This window comes from Pholcus phalangioides, unplaced genomic scaffold (assembly GCF_987345545.1).
Source record: "Pholcus phalangioides strain wild (caught in Gottingen) unplaced genomic scaffold, Ppha-v1.0 ptg000021l_1, whole genome shotgun sequence".
NCBI lineage: Eukaryota > Metazoa > Arthropoda > Arachnida > Araneae > Pholcidae > Pholcus > Pholcus phalangioides.
Window position 1 is genome coordinate 14,070,328 of NW_028301614.1, and position 20,351 is coordinate 14,090,678.

General features: G+C 38.9%; 1 protein-coding gene across 1 annotated transcript in view; it reads left to right on the forward strand.

Annotated features, from left to right (window-relative positions):
- Positions 1-20,351, forward strand: part of kcc (solute carrier family 12 member kcc) — a 505,581-nt gene that overhangs the window by 280,471 nt on the left and 204,759 nt on the right. The window lies entirely within an intron of this gene.

The following is a 20,351-nucleotide window of genomic DNA, read 5'->3' on the forward strand; positions in this document are numbered from 1 at the left end:
TTCAGATGTGGCAGCGATTCCAGTGCTGCCAAGGGGTAGTAGGGAGTATAGGAATAGGATCCACCAATTCAATATAGGCCTGAAGGATATTTGCTCCTCACCATGGCCCCCACAAGGGGTGGGCTGACAAGGCTCCAGCTCTGGGGCCCGCGATGATTTTTACCTTTTTTGTTTTATCACGCTGTAAATTCATCATAAAGGGGGCCCGTGAAAATCTGATCAGGAGCCCGCATAAAATCCTGGCCTGGGGGCCTGGCTCCTCACTTGGGGTCACGTTTTTGGAGTTTCCCGCATTTACTGATAGGTGGCTTCGTTCAGATGTGATCCATCTAAATAAGAGGGGGGGGGGGGTCTGGGAGGTTCACGATAGTCTTAGGTTAGGTTTTTTACTCCCAGACCAGTAGTCGGGAATGCGGGTTAGTTAATGATAATCACAACAGTACTGACGGGGAATCACCCACCACTGACTTGAATGGCTTCTCGATTGGCAATAAATCACCGGGTAAATTAAAATGTGTGCTAATTAATGCCAGGAGCTTGGGTAATAAGAAAGATTTTTTAGACACTATGATGGTTGTGGAGGGCCTGGATCTTATAGCCATTACTGCATCTTGGAGAAAGGATGGGGATGAATCTTTCTTACACATCTCGGGACACGATACTTTTTTGAGAAATAGATCGGATAGGAAAGGGGGGGGGGTGTTGATATACGTGAAATCATGTTTGAAGGCTAGAGAGTGTAACGTGAAGAGAAATTATATTGAAACTATATGGGTTGAGCTTGAGAACAAAAGACGTCATAAACTTATTGTTGGGGTTTGTTACAATGCACCGAATAGGGATCCAAACTACATCGCCAAATTGCATGATGAAATTTCCTACATGTGTAAGCGTAAGAGGGTTCTCATACTAGGGGATTTCAATTATCCAGGTATTGATTGGGAGAACCTTTCATCTGGAAATCAGTATGAAAGAGACTTTCTTAAGTTGGTGCTCGAAAATTTTTTGTATCAGCATGTATCAGAAGCCACTAGGGGTACTGCTATTTTGGATTTAGTTCTTACTAGTTCTGAGGATCTAGTTGAACATGTTTCAGTGGGGGAAGAGTTTTCTTCCAGTGATCATCGTATCGTCAGATTTCCCTGTAACTTTTTCTCGGGTAAGGTTGATAACAAAAGACTGGTTCCTTGTTTTCGAAGAACTAACTTCGATGTTCTGAGAGGAAGGTTAGCGGAAGTTTACAAAGACCGGTTGGAATCAGTAGGAGTGGTAAGTAAATGGGAAGAATTTAGTGCGAGGCTGTCCTCTGTTTTGCACGACGTCATCCTCTTTGTTCGAAAAAAGCGTGTTTGTACATCGCACCCTCTATGGTTCACAGATAGCGTGCGGAACCTTTATCTTGAAAAGAAAAGAGCATTCAGAGAGTATAAAAGTGGACGAGGTGACCTATCATTGTTTACTGATAAAAGAAGAATGTTGAAGAAGGCGATAAGGGATAGTAGAAAGGGAAGTTGAATCTAGGTTGGCAGATAACATTGGCTCTGATACGAAATCATTTTTTCGATACGTCAATAATGGATGTAAGGGGACAGTTGGTCCCCTGTCGATAGGAGGGTCTAAATTAGAGAGCAATGTTGACATGTGTAGTGCTTTCAATGACTTTTTCGCATCGGTTTTTAACAGAGATAATGATATTCGATATACGGGCGTTGCATGGGGAAATAAAATCCTCAACGATATTCAAGTGGAAGCTGTGGAGGTCCTAAATCTTCTAGAAAATATATGTGCGAGCAAAGCACCAGGACCCGATGATATCTATCCCAGGGTCCTCAGGGAATGTGCTAATGAATTGTTGGGGCCAGTCGCACATATATACAGGAGTAGTGTTGCTGAGGGTATCGTCCCAAGGGATTGGAATATTGCTAATGTTGTTCCGATATTTAAGAAGGTATTAGAGAAGGGGTGCCCAATTATCATCCAGTGAGTTTGACGAGCTCCCGCTCGAAAGTTTTGGAAATTATTATCAAAAGGCAGTTTGTGAAGTGGATAGACGAGAATAATGTATTGTCGGATAATCAGCATGGGTTCAGGAAGGGGAAGTCATGTGTAACTAACCTCCTTTGCTTCTATGATCACGTGACTAAGGCTTTGGGTAAGAGCAAAAATGTAGACGTTGTTTATCTTGATTTCCAGAAGGCATTCGATCGCGTCCAACATGGTAAACTTTCGAAGTGTTTACACGAGATTGGAATTGGGGGCAACTTGCTGAATTGGATAGAATCGTGGTTAAGAGATAGGTCGCAACGAGTTATGGTGAACGGGGAATTCTCTGGTTGGACAGATGTCACAAGTGGAGTTCCTAAGGGAAGTGTCCTTGGCCCCTTACTTTTTATCGATAAACTCGATCAGGGTATCGTTGGGATTACTAGCAAATTCGCAGATGATGTGAAGCTAATGGGGGTAATCGGGAATCAAAACGATAGGGAGTTGCTCCAGACGACTTAAACTGGATTGCAGCATGGGCAAATGAATGGAGCATGACGTTTAGCGTTGATAAGTGCATGGCCGCTCATTTTGGTTCGAGCAACCCACGGTTCTCTTACGAGTTGAATGACGTCACTATCCCGGATGCAACTAGGGTCACCGATTTGGGAATTATCATTGACGAGCGGCTTAGGTTTTCTGAATATTGTTCAGCGGTGATCAAAAAATCGAATAGAATGCTCGGTCTCATTTTCAAAAAGGTCTCTTTGTGTTCTCCTAAAGTCATTCTTCCGCTTTTTCGAGGCTTAGTTCGTCCTGGACTGGAGTATACTGTAAGGTGTTGGAGACCATACCTACAGAGGGACATAGACTTGGTTGAAGGTGTCCAGAGAAGAGCTACACGTGTCCTTATTGGAACACGGAGCTTGAGTTATGAAGAGAGACTTCATTTTGTGAATACGTTTACATTGGATGAACGCAGATTTCGAGGAGATATGATCGAAGTGTTCAAAATTTTCAATGGGATGGATAGGATGGACCATGAACTTTTAGTACACCACTAATCGACTGCTTTTACAAGGGCACACCAGTATCGATTGGTGAGGGACAATGCAAGGTTATGGTGTCGCAGGGAATTTTTCTCCAATAGGGTTGTTAATAAATGGAATAGCTTACCCCCGGAGGTAGTAAATTGTAACACAATTGACACGTTCAAAAAGAAATACGATAAACATGTTGGGGTAAATTGAGAAGCTATCCATTCTTAGAATCAGACAACCATAAGTATTCTTTATGGGCGTTGTATAATATTTTGTCATGCGTATATATTGTTTATAATGTTTATAGTTACATTTTTAACTGGGTTGCTTTATTTTTGAAATATAGGACATACATATTTGTTATGGGCATCTTTTTCTCAGCCACTTTGTTCGGCATTTTGCCTATTGTGGTGTTGTATTTGTATTTGTCTTCCTTTTTCTGAAGTAAAGATGGAAATGCTTGAAATTTTCATATCATGTTAGTATCGTGTCGTATGTCTGCCTGCTCTCTGCGGAAGAGACTTTTGCAAATAGGAGTCAGGCTCAAATTCACGCTTCGAAACTTTCTTTCAAACCGAGAACAACTCAGGTCTATCACCATCTATAGGCGATTTACTACCTAGTGAGTTGTGCTGGAAATGCAACTGTGTGTGTGTACCTAACAATCTTTTTGAGTTGAGTGCGCATGTAGTGTTGTGATTGATTTTTCAGTGCTGCCATATGTATTTCAGAAGTGAAGTGCGTGAGGTGCTATGATTGAATTACATTTGTACTGTTTGTAGGTCTGTCGCTCTCTGTGGCGAGTTTTTTTGAAGGGGAGATCGGCTCGCGTTCACGCTTTGAAGTTGGGAACCACAGAAAACTAACTTCAGCCGATCACCACTGTGTCGACGGTTGGGTTCGAACCCATGACTTCGCTACGCGAGTCAGTCACTATGACCACTCGACCATCACAGCGGCACGCTGCGAAGCTGAAAAACGGCAGAAAACCAACACTTCAGCCTTCCACCACTGTGCCGTAAACGGGTTTCGATATGCGTGTATGTGTAGTGCAACCTGACGTAAAGTTTGTTTCTGTGTAATGCTTGTTATGTGTAGTGCTGCCATCTGCCACCAGTTTTTCTAACTATGAGTGAAGTGTTATGATTGAATGATTTATCGTTGTAGGACTGTTGCTCTCTCTGGCGAGACTTTTTAACGGGGAGATCGGCTCGCATTTGCACCTTGAAGTTGGGAACCCCAGAAAACCAACTTCAGCCGACCACCACTGTGGGGTTCGAACCCGGATCCTCGCATCGCGAATCCGTCACTGTAACCACTCAACCACCACAGCGGCTATCTGTGTGCGGCTATAGTGTCATATTTAATTATCATCTATGGACGCTATGTTTAGAGACCCACCTATATCAACATGCTCGTCAGGGTGATCCCTTCAGAAATCTGACGTTGCGTACCCTTTGGGACACTCTGCCTGTTAAATGCACATTTGGACGTAATGAAGTGACGCCCCGCGTATGATCATACAGGTTGTCCCAAATTGTTTACACTCAGCGGATATTTCCGCAACCGTTGGCTTCAGAAACATACTTTCAATTACAAAATTTTTACGCGCTATTATTCAATGTATTTCCCGATGGGTCAATACATGAAAAAAAAAACTAGGAAAATTAACTTTTAGACCCTTGTATGCTAAAACTTTCGATTAGTAAAATGTGAATTACGGCTCTGAGAAGTCACAAAAAATTACATATTCATAAATGCAATATTTATCGAGATATTTAATAAATATAATCACTATGTTTTAGCAACTTAGCACTGTGTTGGCAAGTTTTCACTGGCACAAAAGTTGCCATTTTTAGGGACTGTACACAAATAGTTATGAACTCGAATATTTTATTTTTTCGTTCACACATACATTTTTTGACAGTCGCAGAAATTTTACAACTTGAAATTTAATTTAAGTTTCACAATTTGTGAACTGTTCTCAATCATTGGCGACGAATGCTGAAAACTTCGATGTCAAATACCATTAAAAGTTGGTTTTTCTATTGTATTCGACCCCAGGGGAAATACAAATACAAATACAGCGCCACAACAGGCAAATTGCCCAACGATGAACATCATGGATCCCCGAGATACCTAATACTGCTACACCACACATGCACCCCGCCCACCCCCCCCCCCCCCCGCGAAACTCCCAACGAATCGGTACATGCGGGAATGTGCGTGTACGTGTAGTGAAGCCTGACGTGAAGTTTTTTGTTTCTCTGTAATGCTTGTTATGTGTGCTGCCATCTGCCACCAGTTTTTCGAACTATGAGTGAAGTGTTATGATTGAATGATTTATCGTTGTAGGACTGTTGCTCTCTGTGGCGAGACTTTTTAACAGGGAGATCGGCTCGCATTTGCGCCTTGAAGTTGGGAACTTGGGAAATGCAAGACTTTTTGTAATTGAAAGTATGTTTCTAAAGTCAACAGTTGCAGAGATATGTGCTGCGCAAACTTGGGACAGTCTGTATATTTATAAAATATAAGCGTAATATTGATCACATAATTTTTTGCTCAAAACTAATATTTCCAGTGTAAACTACCACTTTATCTCAATGGTGCTCAACCGTTTGGAGAGCGCGGGACACTTCATTGGTTTGAAACGTGTCTCCGGCCAAGAAAGTGATCTGTGAATGTGCTGCGAGCTACTCGAGTGATCTGCAAATGTGCAGTGGGTCACTTGAGTGGTTTGGAAATGTGCCACAGGTCACTTAATTGAGGAAATAATGTGCCGCGTGTCACTAAACGGATCAAAAGTGTGCCTCGGGTCACTTAATTAATCTAATAAGTCACTAAATTATATGGAATTGAGCCCGTAGGTCCTTTAAGTCTGTTAAGAATGTGCCGAGAGCCACTTAAGTGATTTATAACAGTGCCCCAGGTCATTAAACTGATCCACAAATTTGCCGCGGCTCACTAAGGAATCTGTTTATATGGTGCTTACTTGATTTAACAAAATTAAGTTTATTTTCACGGGCCACATCAGATGACTTCGAAGGCGACATTTGACCCACAGGCCACGAGTTGAGCATATATGTTTCACGTGAACACACTACGTAATATATGGTGTATCCCTTATGTGTGTGCGTATAACTGAAATATGGATATTTACTTACGAGTAATATGGTCAAGCCTGGCTTTTGCTGCGGGAATCTTCGGGATTTGATTCTTCAAAGCCTTGCCACTAAGCTTTGCGATTTTACCTTTGGCGATAGGTTTAACGGCGACAGCGGAAGCTTTGGCGTGTCTCATGAGACGCGGTATGGCTCCTTTGGTCGGGCCTACAACAGGAACTGCGGGAATGGGCTTTTCGTGTGGGGTCTCCGTCGATTTTGCAGTCTCGAGCGAAGGGCTACTTAACGTGATGGTCGCAAGAACGGGCACGTCTGCTAGATTCAACTGCGACGTCTGGGTCTCCTTGTCCTGGTAATTAGCTGGTGGCTCTGTGGCGTGTCTCGCAATAAGTTCGCTGATCCCCGTTTTCTCCAAGATGTTCGGAGTCGATTCCTCGAGGAACATCAGCTTATCTAAGACTGATCTTAGCCGTCCCAGGGAATCTGCACTGTCGGCTATCGGTGATAAATCCGTCGATGGCCTCAGTACTCGCTGTCTTTCATCTGCGGGGAAGCGAGAGAAACACAAATAAAATCTGAAAATCGTTATAGTATAGAAATCACCATTACAAGATCTTTCACATGGTCACGACTTAGTGCCGGCTGAAAACACTGTTGTCATTCGAAAACGAATGACAAAAAATGTTCAACTTATTTAGGCAATATGTATACAGGGTAATTCAAAATGAATGGTACAAAAATGAAACATTCAAATACAAATACAAATACAAATACAACGCCACAACAGGCAAAATGCCCAACGAGGTGGCTGATAAAAAGATGCCCATAAAAATATGGTTGTCGTATGTTTCAAAAATTAGCAACCCAATTAAAAATGCAATTAACACAAATTACAAACAATATATACACATGATAGAATATTATACAATGCCCATAAAGAATACTTATGGTTGTCTTATTCTAAGAATGGATAGCTTCTCGATTTACCCCAACATGTTTATCGTATTTCTTTTTAAACGTGTCAATTGTGTTACAATTTACTACCTCCGGGGGTAAGCTATTCCATTTATTAACAACCCTATTGGAGAAAAATTCCCTGCGACACCATAACCTTGCATTGCCCCTCACCAATCGATACTGGTGTGCCCTTGTAAAAGCAGTCGATTGGCGGTGTACTAAAAGTTCATGGTCCATCCTATCCATCCCATTGAAAATTTTGAACACTTCGATCATATCTCCTCGACACCTGCGTTCATCCAATGTAAACATATTCAAAAAATGAAGTCTTTCTTCATAACTCAAGCCCTGTGTGCCATAAGGACACGCGTAGCTCTTCTCTGCACCCCTTCAACCAAGTCTATGTCCCTCTGTAGGTATGGTCTCCAAAACCTTACAGCATACTCCAGTCCAGGACGAACTAAGCCTCGAAAAAGAGGAAGAATGACTTTAGGAGAACGCGAAGAGACCTTTTTGAAAATGAGACCAAGCATTCTATTCGATTTTTTGACCACCGCTGAACAATGTTCAGAAAACTTAAGTCGCTCGTCAATGAGAATTCATTTCCTGTTACTGCTGTAATTTATTTATTTCACATACACCAACATAACGTGAAAGTAGTTGATAAGGTTTTCACGACCATCATTTGATGAAAATTGTCTATTCGAATTCTCAAAGACCGTCGTCTGTTTGAATTAGTCCTCAACGTTTCTCCAACTCTAGTGGTTGTCATCTTCAGAGGAATTAGTAAAATTGGTAAGACTTTTGTTGCAGTTTCACCGATTCTCCTGGAGATGCCAACCACTAGTGTTGGGACTAAACGTTTAGGACAAACTCAAACAGACGACGATTTTCGAACCCCTAATATACAATTTTCATCATTACGTGAAAGATTAACTTTCCACATTTCATTTGGCAACACTGAAAAAGCTGTCATCTCTTACATGCTCATTAAAAAGGATGTTTTTAGAAAAACGTTTTTGCCACAACTGTACCATCATAGCCCATGTGATTTGCAGCTCCTTGAAATACAAGATTGATCAAGTAATTGATTCGACCCCATCACCTTTTCGTTATTTTAACTGTTGTGTAAGCTATCTTTCAAATTACCAGATACATTTTCTATTCACGGTGTATTCACATCTACAGACACTCACCATATCGCGTCAGACACGGCAAATATTCTTCAACATCAAATACAAATACAACGCCACAACAGGCAAAATACAAATACAAATACAACGCCACAACAGGCAAAATACAAATACAAATACAACGCCACAACAGGCAAAATACAAATACAAGTACAACGCCACAACAGGCAAAATGCCGAACGAGGTGGCTGATAAAAGATGCCCATAAAGATATGGATGTCGTACATTTCAAAAATACAGCAACCCAATTGAAAATGCAATTAACACAAATTATAAACAATATATACACATGATAAAATATTATACAATGCCCATAAAGAATACTTACGGTTGTCTTACTCTAAGTATGGGTAGCTTCTCGATTTACCACAACATGTTTATCGTATTTCTTTTTCAATGTGTCAATTGTGTTACAATTTACTACCTCCGGGGGTAAATGTCTGTCTGCGACTGCGCACCCACGATATGATAGATATGAATACGTTCATTGTTTTTATCTTAGAGAATGTTTGTTGTGCCTGTAGATGTGAATCCACCCTCATTCAGCGTAACTGTACGCTATTCTACAGGCTCTCCGTCGTATACTACGACCTAAACGCCACCTACGGTGCATAATCTACAGCGACACTCTCAGCGCATTACAAGCCTTGTGTTATTTTACATTTCACGTACATATCCATTTATTTATGAATTACTTATTACAATTATCTCATTTATCACGGTACCGCAGTGAAATTTTACTCAGTAATAGGCCATGTTTGAATACCAGACAATGAGGAAGTAGACACAGCGGCCGAACGGCACCCAATATTGACAATAGCCTCTTTGTATCTGCTACTGACCACTTCTCAATATTACAAGAAGCGATGCATCACCACTGGCAAAACCACCACTACTACTAAACCAAACATGCACTTCGCCCATATTCCCCTGAGGAAATTGTGACGAATTAGTATTGTTGGAATGTGCGTGTACGTGTTGTGAACCTAACGTGAAGTTTGTACTTTAAGGATGTTTGCTATGTGTTTTAATATTGTCACCATCTCTCTTCTAATTCGGAAGCAGCCAACTTGGCTTGTTTATATATGATTGGCAGAACCACTGGAAAAATCAAATAAATAAATTACTTGTCATGAAGCCAATTATCGGTCATTGATGTCCAAGTTGCAGGTCCGACTGAAACGAGCAAGTCCTGCTTGCCCGGTTATGCATAGGACACAGTCACCTGTTTTACCGATTCATGTCGTTTAGAGAGAGAGGAGAGCGCCCACATTGTCAAAGTTCATTGACCATGACTCACGTTTTTATTTGTTCACATCACCGACATCATTTTACGACCGCTTATGGTCAAAATCGTTGGAATGTGTGTCGCGTGTCGTTTTATTCGATTATTGTGATACATCTCGCATTTTTATAATCATCGATTTTTATGGCAAGTTATAATTTTCTACATTCTACGTCGTTCTTTTCGTACTTTACATCTGCGTTTTATTTTTCTCATTTATAAATGATATAATTCCGTAATCGAGTTCACGCCAAGTCGGCGACATTTTGATGGGAATTTTGGCTTGAAAATTAGCTACAATTTTGCTAACCAGCATTATCTGTGCGAGTTAAATTTATGGCAACCCTTGCACTATACGGAATCATGTGATATGACAATTTATTTTAAATAAATAACCAATTAAAAAATAAATAGCCAAAAAGTAAGCCTAATGATATAACATAATAATATAACATGACCCAATAATAATGCGTTTTGTCGGGAATATAATTTTGTTTATTATAAACTTGTATAAGTTATTTATTACAGCAACATTTTGTTACTAATACAAAACGACATCGAATTAATAAGGTGTTCTTTTATAAACAGTGCTTATGCTCTGTTGTGAAAAATCATTTGTTAATTTTTAGCGTAAAGTGACGAAACTCAAATAACTCTCGGAGGGAATATTAACGTATTGATGTTCATTTCTCCCGTTTTCGCTTTTGACGTCACAGCGTAGCAAGCGTTTTTAATAAGGTTTCCGCATATTGTGTTGAATCATATTTTGGCGATGGAAAAAATTCGACAACTTAGGGCTGACCCCAATTACTGAATTATAGACAAAAAACAAAATCAAATCCTGCTGTAATTCCAGTGGGAGTGGAATTTTTTCACATAGTTCCAAATTTGTAAAAAAAAAAATCTAAATACCGAAATCGTTGAGGTTTTCCCATAATGTAGTGCAATGTAAGATTTATTTTATTTTGAGTGATAGTCCATAAGTGAACACGTAAGGGATGACAGCTTTTCTCGATGTTGCTAATTGAAACTTGGAGATTTTGTCTTTCACGTTATGTTGATACATGTGAAATAAATTAATTGCAGCAGTCACAGAAACTGTTTCTTTTTTGAATTTCCCTGTACAATTCAATTTGGTATTGCCTAAATACGTTTAGCGCTTTTTTCAGTGTTTTTGGCTAGACACAGGCAAGTTATTCATTTCAATTGCTGCTGAAAAGAATCAAATCATGAATATGAAACTGTCATTGGCTCTTAAAGGAAAGTTTAATCTTTTATACGGGGGGAAAAACTTGTGGAATTTGAGCCCTTTCTTGAAACCGCTGCAGCTTTCTTCAAGTCCCGTGGACTAATGTTTGAGAAGCATCAAATAACAGAAAAAGGAAATGGGATGAAATTATAACCTTAGTGGAACCTCTCGATAACGTACACCCGTGAGTCCAAAAATGTAGTCTGCTAACGGGGAGTTCCAGCTAATGGGGAGGTACGACATACAGTCAAATTCCGTTTATACAACTTTCATATTCATGCATTTGACTTCGGTCGCAATTGGTTTCTATACTATATGTTACTCTGTGTGTAAAAGTGATACGCCGGTTGTTATTCATAATCAGTAGAGCCCGGAAGTTCAGGCAGAATGCCATAAATGCCTTTTCTGCCTATTTTCAAACGTTTTGATGAAAAAGGCCTTTTTTAACATTTTTCTGCCATAAATGCCTATTTTAAAATAGTTTTAAGTTTATTAGCGAATTTCAGAGGCATAATCTATAAAACTTGGATATTTTGAATATTGGGAACAAAAGAATTGGTTTGGTCATTTTAAAATTTTCGAACTCCTCGATATTAATTATCTCATCACAAAGCACCCTTTCCAGCCCCATTTAAACGTGAATAAGTGATCTAAGAGATTGGTGTTGCCATGCATTAACTTTGCTTTGACCAGATGGTATTAGACGTAAATGATGATTTTTCAGATGAACGCAGCCACAAAGTAAAATTAGAAATTTTGTTTCTCAACATGCTTCACATAACATGTCTGGCTCAGGCATTGGACTGCATTGTATAATGTGTAGCTGACCGATGACCGTCCCAAGAGATCATCAGTTGACGTCATGGCTCACATAAGGCGGGGTAGGAACAGACTGAGCTCTGGGGCCCATGTTGTTTTGATTTTGCTCTTTATACACCATAAATGCACTGCAAACAATCACGCTATTTATTTTACATGGATTAAATTGGCCAGATTCACCTTCAGGGTTGTGCACCCGCAGATGTGGCCACACAGAGCCCCGCTCTTGAAGGATTCCCACATACGTGATAATATAAAAAAAGTTAATTTTTTTGCAACGATAGAACAAGGTAGCTATGTTTCAACTACAGAAATTATAATGATTACTCCTAATAATACAACAAAATACAAACGAGAATTGGTGTAACCCGAAAGAGCATCACACAGAAAATTTTCTCTACGGACTTCACGTCTGGTAATGAATTGACATAATCTTGAGGGTCTACAAACTATTTTGCGCTTGAAATCAATTTAATTCGGATAATAATGCAATTATTATAAACCATAATTAAAACAGTAGACGTGCAACCAACTTTTCAGCTAGTTTTTGGACACTTAATACCTTAGTTGTTTCATCTTCCTACCATAAGTTATAAATGCCTTTTTAGTGCCTATTTTAGGCATTCCTTGCCTTTTTGCGTGCCTATTTCGCCCATTTGAAGTGCATAAACTTCCGGACTCTAAAAATCACCGATCTTCGCGATATAAAAAAGCTTAATTAAATTTCACTAAATTTATCACTTTTACCGGTGATTACGCATAATTCCCAAATGAAGTTGGAAAATCTGATAAATATAAAAACATTATAATCATTTGTATCTTCATTGAAACAATTAATTTTTACCCATTGCATTGTATATAAATACACTACACATATTTTGGGGATAAAAATTAAATTCAATGAAAATAAGTGTGAATAAGAGAGATTAAAACATTATCAGTCTTGTAATGTTGGCTTTCTTCACCCATATCGACAAACAAAACCATTTCAATTCACCATCCTGGTCCATAGTTATGTTCGGTTAATGGAGTAATCAATTGACAATTTATCATTATTTGCCAACACGAGCTTGGGATTGAACATAATCTTAGTTGGATATGATAAATTCTCGGTTTGTTATGAAATTATTTTATAAATTACAGTTTGGAGAGAAAGAAATTAAAGTTTGTGTTATTTTATTGTCTGATAACCGGTAGTGGAACTGACAAGAAAAAAAAGAATTGTTCGGTTGAAGGTGTCGAAATCTCACCTTCTTCTAGGAGTATAGGAGACGAACCATCCGGACGAGGCAATTGGGGCCAAGGCATTTCTTCAACGAATTTATGGTCCATCGCATTTTCCGCTGTCGCCCTTTCTTTGGGCGAAACTTGAAGCACTAAGTTTATGAAGTCGTGACAGATGTCGATATCAGATTGATTGAATTCTTTCTTCGGAAATGATTCGCTGAGAATGTGCTCCAGATATTCGACGCTCATGCAGATTTTTTGGAGGTAAGGAAACACGTCGAACTTCCACATCTCGAAACTTGAGTTCTTCTCTACGGAAACTTTTCTGTTCGTCAGCAAATCCAGGACGAACACTCCGAATTCCCACATGTCGGCGCTATCGCCACTCAAAAGACTCTGCTGCTGTTTCATCCCGGTGATCTCTTCGAAGAATTGGGTGAATTCTGGTGGTTGAAAATGTTCCAAGAAAGGGCTGTTCCGCGTCACTTCGTTCGTTCGAGTCATCAACGAGAAATCACCGATTGCAACGTGGCCATTATCTTTGACGAACGCGTTGTCCAGCTTCAGATCTAAGTGTGCCAACGACTTTTTGTGAAGATATTTTAGCCCGCGAAGGACATCCCTGAACCATATCCTACAGATGTCGTAATTTATGGGAACCCTGTAAAAGTTCTTGTCTTCCGACACCGCCCACAAGTCTTTTCTGTACTGCGGCATGACGAATATAGAGCACGTGTCCAGCATGAACAGTTCGAGAAGCGGCACCACACTAGGATGTTGAAACGTCGGCCATTCCTCCAGTTCCATGGTGCCCGGGTCAGTCGTGCATTTTACCGCGATGGGACACTGCCTAATGTCGTCGAACATAGTAACGACCACTCCGTAACCACCCTGGTTTACATGTTGAATGTACCGGTAACCTTTATGTTTCTCTAGGAAGTGTAAGGCCCTGATGGCCTCGTTATAGAGTTCTTCGCCATCGCTGTCTAGCGTGGAGCTGCTGGACATGTCGCCAGCCGTTGCTGTTACATAACTGGACTCGTCAGAGTAGTTCAGTTCGGTTCCGAGTAGAACATCCCCGCAACATTCATTCGCAGGAGTTTTAGAATTCCAGAAACCGAAAAAGGGTTGTCCTTCGGGAAAACTCGACGAGATTATGTCAGGATTCTGGTGCAAACTAAGCGAGTTCTTCTTAAATAACTTTAAATCCCGATAAGACATTTCATTGCTTTCGTGTCAACGAAAGCGATAAAGGCTTTTAAATGACTTGCGATAGTAATATTTCACATGCTTATTTTATGCGAAATAAGAAAATAAATGAACTGTATTGACGTCTGTAAATGTGCGCGCACTGTACTTTTAATAGTCTAAATTATATATACATTGATTAGTGATGCGACATCATAACGCAATTTATAATATTCGGACGCAATCAATCCGTATATTAGTACTAGATGGTATATCGATATAAATGGAAATGCCTTTACATCAGTCTGAAATACAACAGAATTATTTCAACAAAATTTCATTTGCAACGTCTAAATGTTTTAATGCCTTTTAATCCTGAATCCTAAATATGACAGTGGCCTGTGGGTTCCGACTGAATTAAATGCCTTTTAATCACTAATAGGGAGGGAAAAATATTTTAAAAAATTCACCGAAGTGAAGCAAAACTATCGAAAAATGTGAATGGAAACCGCAATTACTACTAATGTACAGAGTGGGCAGAAAAACTTTAAAAATAAATAAAAACTAAAAAAAAAACGAAATAAAAAACGGTTTGCAAGATTAGCATCGCTAAGGCCACGGAAATTTTTTTGACGGGAAAAAAACGTAAAAAACAGACGATAGGTGGCGCGCTGACGTACACAAGTCGTAGCAAAGATACACAAATAACGAACAGAATGCCTCCAAATCGTTTATTACAGTAGTATGTGTTCCACATGACCACCACCACATTGCAGGCGAGTCACAAATACAGCAATGATAAAGTGCAGCAGTTCCACATACACGGTTTACAACGGTGAACTGCTTGTGGATTAGGAGCGAAAGTTCTTATAACAGTCTCATTTGCATATTTCCACCGAAGTCGCTCGTACCAGCGCCACCTATCGGCTGTTTTTAGTGTTATTTTTTTCCAGACAAAAAATTCCCGTGACCTAGCGATGCTAACCCTGCAAAGCGTTTTTTATTTCGGTTATTTTTCCAGTTTTTATTCATTTTTAGTTTCTACAGATTTTTTGCCCAGACTGTATATGAATCGGAATTTTTTTATTTATTCGAATCTAAAATAGAAATCACTTTTAAACCATATTTAATCTAAACTCCGTTATTTAATTTGCAGGCTCTACTAAAAGCACATATTTGCTCATCGTTTCTATTGCTCTTGTAGTACTCATTCTCATCCGCTGTATTGATTATCGGTTTGCGGATCCGACTGTATTACAAATTTGTACCCATTGATTTACCTTAAAATAAGAATAATCAAATTAATCCCAAATGACCATCAATTGATGAACTTTACCGTTCACTAAATACTCTCCAGTTGCGGCCCTTTTTCTTTTTCAAGTGTATCGTTATTTTGAAGAAAAAACAATTTTACTTATCTACTAACAGAGTTTTAGATCATCCCCAATAACACTTATCTAATTTCAAAAATTAATTTAAAAAATTGCAAAAAACACTTCAACTATCTCGTTTCAAGTTTCTATAATAATTAACCGAATGAAATTAATCAGAATTCAGCTTCTATATACCGACCGACGTTTAAGAAAATCTTAAAAAAATGCCTCTTTAATATCATTGACATGGAGCAATTATATTAGAATATTGAATTGTTTTCCTTCATTTTTGATTTTTTTCCTTTTTCCGAAATTCAGAGGTCCTTCTTGTCAAGTTAAATCTAATCACTTTCATACCACAAATTCGTTTTTAACTTCTTTAAGCTTTTTTTTTCAATTATTACTACCTTTTTCTTTTCATTTTAGTAAACATTCATATTAAGAAAAAATGTAGGTAACCCACTGATATTGTCTCCACTGCAACCGTCAACTTTATATACAGGGCACCCATAATCGAAAGACCCTATTTTAAAGTAGCCTACAGGCGAAACCAGTCATCAGAAAATAATGATAAGATGTAACAATAAGATGCTCGTCTACTATCGTGAAGGTTGTTGTCTGGGTCCCGGGTTCGAACCCAAGGGAGGATATAGATAAGATATTTTCCCTAACGAACTCGAGGCGACCACCGATAGACAGCGCCTTCACTTCCAACCCATCTCACTAATGGCAGTAAATTGCAATATAGCGATATGGCCAGAGTTGGTGTTTGGTGAAGTAGTAGTCATCAGAAAAGTGTGAAATTTTGTGGAGGACTTCATGAAGTGATGGGAATTTGTTTCAGGGAGAAAAAATTAGTTGCACATGTCGCCACCGAAGAGCGTTTCACTTTGAATACCTGTAGTGAACATGTAACTTTATGTGATGTCACGCAGCAGCTGTTATAAAACCTAGAAACATTCGCGGAGATCCTTTTTCTCAATGTGTTTGCTGCTCACAATGACGATAGGTTTATAAGATCGCGCTTTCTTGGTCAAATTGTTTTACCAAAGCAGCAATTCCGCAGTAACTACTCTACGGAAATATCGGACTTGGAAGAGGATTCGAAAAGGTCCAACGAATGTTAAAAAAATTCGGAGTATGATTATGAAATTTGAAACCACAAGATCGTTGGCTGTTCGTCCTAGAAGAGGAAGAAAATATCTCTATAGATGCAGTACAGGAGGTTTCGCTTCAAGTGGAAGAGTACAGAGCTTGAAATTCTTGTGGTAGCAAGTACTAGTGTCAGGGGTGTAGCACAGGCTTTGCAACGTTCCATAACTGTCCATAAGATCATGCGGAATATCCTCCGATGTTATCCGTACAAACTTTCACTTGTGCAGCGGTTGCTTCCACATCATTATGACGCTCGACTTCGGTTCTCACCGCAGTTTCTAACTCGCGTTGAGGTCGATTCCGAATGGCCTTGGAATATCCTCTGGACAGACGAAGCGCATTTTCACTTGAATGGTTCAGTCAATACTCACAACTGCCGAATTCGGGAACCAGAAAATCCTATCTTAGAGGTTCCGTTGCATTCACCAAAAAAAACTGTATGTTGAGGATTTACTGCATCATTTATTCTCGGTCCCCTACTTTTACGAGGAGTTACGTTCCACAGGTCCAGTGACATGTTCTATCACTGGGAAACGATATGCATTGCTGTTACAGAACGAAATTGTTCCGGCTCTTCAAGCACGTCATCACTGCCTTGCAGACACAATCTTTATGCAAGACGAAGCTTCCGTCCCACCCACCCCCCCCACCCCTTAAACAAATTCCCATCACTTCATGTCCTTCACAAAATTTCACAATTTTCTAATTTCTGGTTTCGCCTGTAGGCTACTTTAAAATAGAGTATTTTAATTATGGACGCCCTATATAGCATTTTGTGTTTCCCATTCCTCTTTCGCTTATTATAATCACTATTATTATTTATTAAATTGTGCTGAATTTTCCGTCAATATATACTCTTGAATGTTGTGATTTCCAGTATGAGCCAAATTGGCTTCGTGGTGATTTTTCCCCTCGTTTTTTGTATAATATCGTGTTTTTAAGAAAAAAAAATTATGTTGATTGATGTTTTCAAAAAAAGTAGTCACTTGGGAAATCTCCCGTTAGCGTATGAGATATTTATTTGGGGTCGGTTCTATAAATTTTGCTATCTTCAGTTGATCTCGGAGTACAATCGGGTCGTTGTAAGTGGATGTCGAATAAGAGACAAGAGAATAAACAAATCAAACGTAGAATTTTTCTCTAGTCCCGTTTCGTTCCTGTACATTTATAAAAGAAAGATCGGATAAGAGTAGATACCATTTTTAGACGGGTGAAGTCACTTATATTTTAATGCTACTCAGTCCGAAACCTTTTCCCCCAATAGTTTTTCCCCCTTATATGTTGCATTGAGTTGATGGCTATCTTCATGGGGAGAACGACGCGAGTAATTCGAAACTTGCGAGCACGGGCAAGGGGAGCCACCAGTATAAATCTTTGCTAACTTTTCCGATACAACTCTGCCTCTTTTGAGGTAAGGTGCTTTGCATCAGTCCGGGGCTGTGAGCGGTTCTATCTATCTATCCCCCAATATTTGAAACTATGTTTCCTAAACTAATAATTTCCTTTTTTCCGTTCATATTCCCGTTCACATTTTCCCACAGTATATGCGAAAAGCATGTTTTTAGTAGGAATTCAAGTGTGAAATAATTGTAATATTTTTTTTGAAATACTGTGAAAAGTTGAAAAAAACAAAATACCGAAGTAATTTTCCGGGACTGAGTGAAAAAATTTAAGTGGAAGTTCCAACGGCCCACTTGTAGAGGTTCTAACGTGTATTATACGTTATATATCAGCTTGACTATTTTGGCCTTATTGCGCTTGGATTTAATAATCTAATACTGTCCCGGAAATTAATTTTCAGTTTAATAATAATAAAAACAATTATGATTATTTTGTATTAATGTAAATTAGAGACATATAATAATTACATATCAATAAGCATTCGAATCACCATGGGATCACATAGTCCATGTTGCTGATTACAAAGCAAATCTTTTAGCACGTGTCAATATGTACAAAACAAAAACAAACTCCACAAACACGAAACACGTATAATATTACAAGTGTAGTTTGATTGAGTATTGATTAAGGTAGATGAATCGGGGGAAAAAAAAGAAATCAAACTTCATAATTCACGTTCGTGACAGGCAGAAGTGTCAGATCGTGATGTAAATAAACTAATAGATTCAGTCATCAGACGCTTCTCTTAAATGAGGAAACAAAAATATGTATATTCATGCAAAAAGGAAAAAAGCAATCATGCACACAGTTTCCAAGTTCACATATATACATGCTCACGTATACACGGAAGAAGGAGTCCAGATTCAGTACATTGCTCGAACATACGAGACGGCTCCCACCTTCGATAGTAATTTTCCATATCAGATATCGAGAGTAAAAACTTTTTCAAAGATTTTTTAAAAGTGTACTCATTTTATGTTTTGTAAATCTACTGGCAAACCATTATATTATTTGGCGCAAAGTATGTGAAACTTTTACATAAAATATTTTTATGAGGTTTAGGATTCACGAATATCTGGTTTGGTCTCCTAGGATTAATCACTGCTCGTTTTTTACAGTTTTAAATTTCTTTTAACAGTCCTACATATTTTATATAAATATAGGTGTCAGGTTGGTAAAATGTTTAAATTGTAATAATGAGTTAGAGATTAACGCTTTTAATCTGATTTCAAAGAATTTTTATAAATTTGTTCTGTGTTTGGGTTATTTCACTATAATGCTAGTTAAATAATCTGCCCCATATGCTACTAAGCTATAACTTATGTGTGATTGGATCGATCCATGCGTAGTAGAGTGTAAATAGAATTCTGTCATTTACTTTATATTTTAGATCAGTGGTTCTCAGCCTGGGGCCATATGGCTCCCTTGCAAGGTCCTGGGATATTCTAGGGGGCCACGGGAGAAAATTAGAAGAAAGGTGATCCACGATAGGTGGTGAAGGGAGTCATAGAGAGCTGTGACGAGAAAAGCTTTAAAAGTGAAACATGGTTGAAAAATATTACTACTTTCAGAACCCATCAGATCCGTCCATAGAACCAGAGACATCTTAACCCTTGGGTCTATGTGGGCATGACCCGAGTCTTCATGTCTATAATGGAGGGAGGGAACTGCACTATATGGGATCTGGTACTATTATTTTCATACGTAAGCTGTTATTTCCAGCTAAGTATGGAGGGCCGCCAGAGCAACGGTTGATCTGTTGCGAGGGTCGATTTATCGTGCAGATTCGTTGGATCGTCCCGTATTTTACGCAGACCGTTTTTTACCATATAGTTTGACTCCTGGGAGAGATGATAATCCACCATTTGAATTCGTGCCTAGCCAGGATTCCAGAGATTGATCTGATTTATTAAAGTTTCATTCATAATAAAAAAAAATAGGAAGTATCTAACTCTTGGATGAGGGGGCCCTGGATAGGGCAGGGGGGCCACGAGAAAAAAATGTGATCCATAGGGGGACCATGAGCTGAAAAAGGTTAAGAAACATTGTTTTAGATGATAAAACTTACTTTGGGAAAACCTCGATTTTTTGAAACATTTGCTACATGGGTCTTCCATTTTAGATTGCAATCGATATTTAAATCTAGGTATTTTATGGAATTAACTTTCTTTAGGTTTGTACAATTATAGTTATGTGAAATTTGACAGTCGCTGTTGTATGAAGAGATGGTATTTTTTCGGATTGAAATATACTGAGAAATTGAATTTTCTGCATGCTAATGCCGAAACTGATATTTGGAAAGAAAAGTGATTCGCCTCCTCCGGGAAGGAGGCAAATCACTTTTCTTTCCAAATATCAG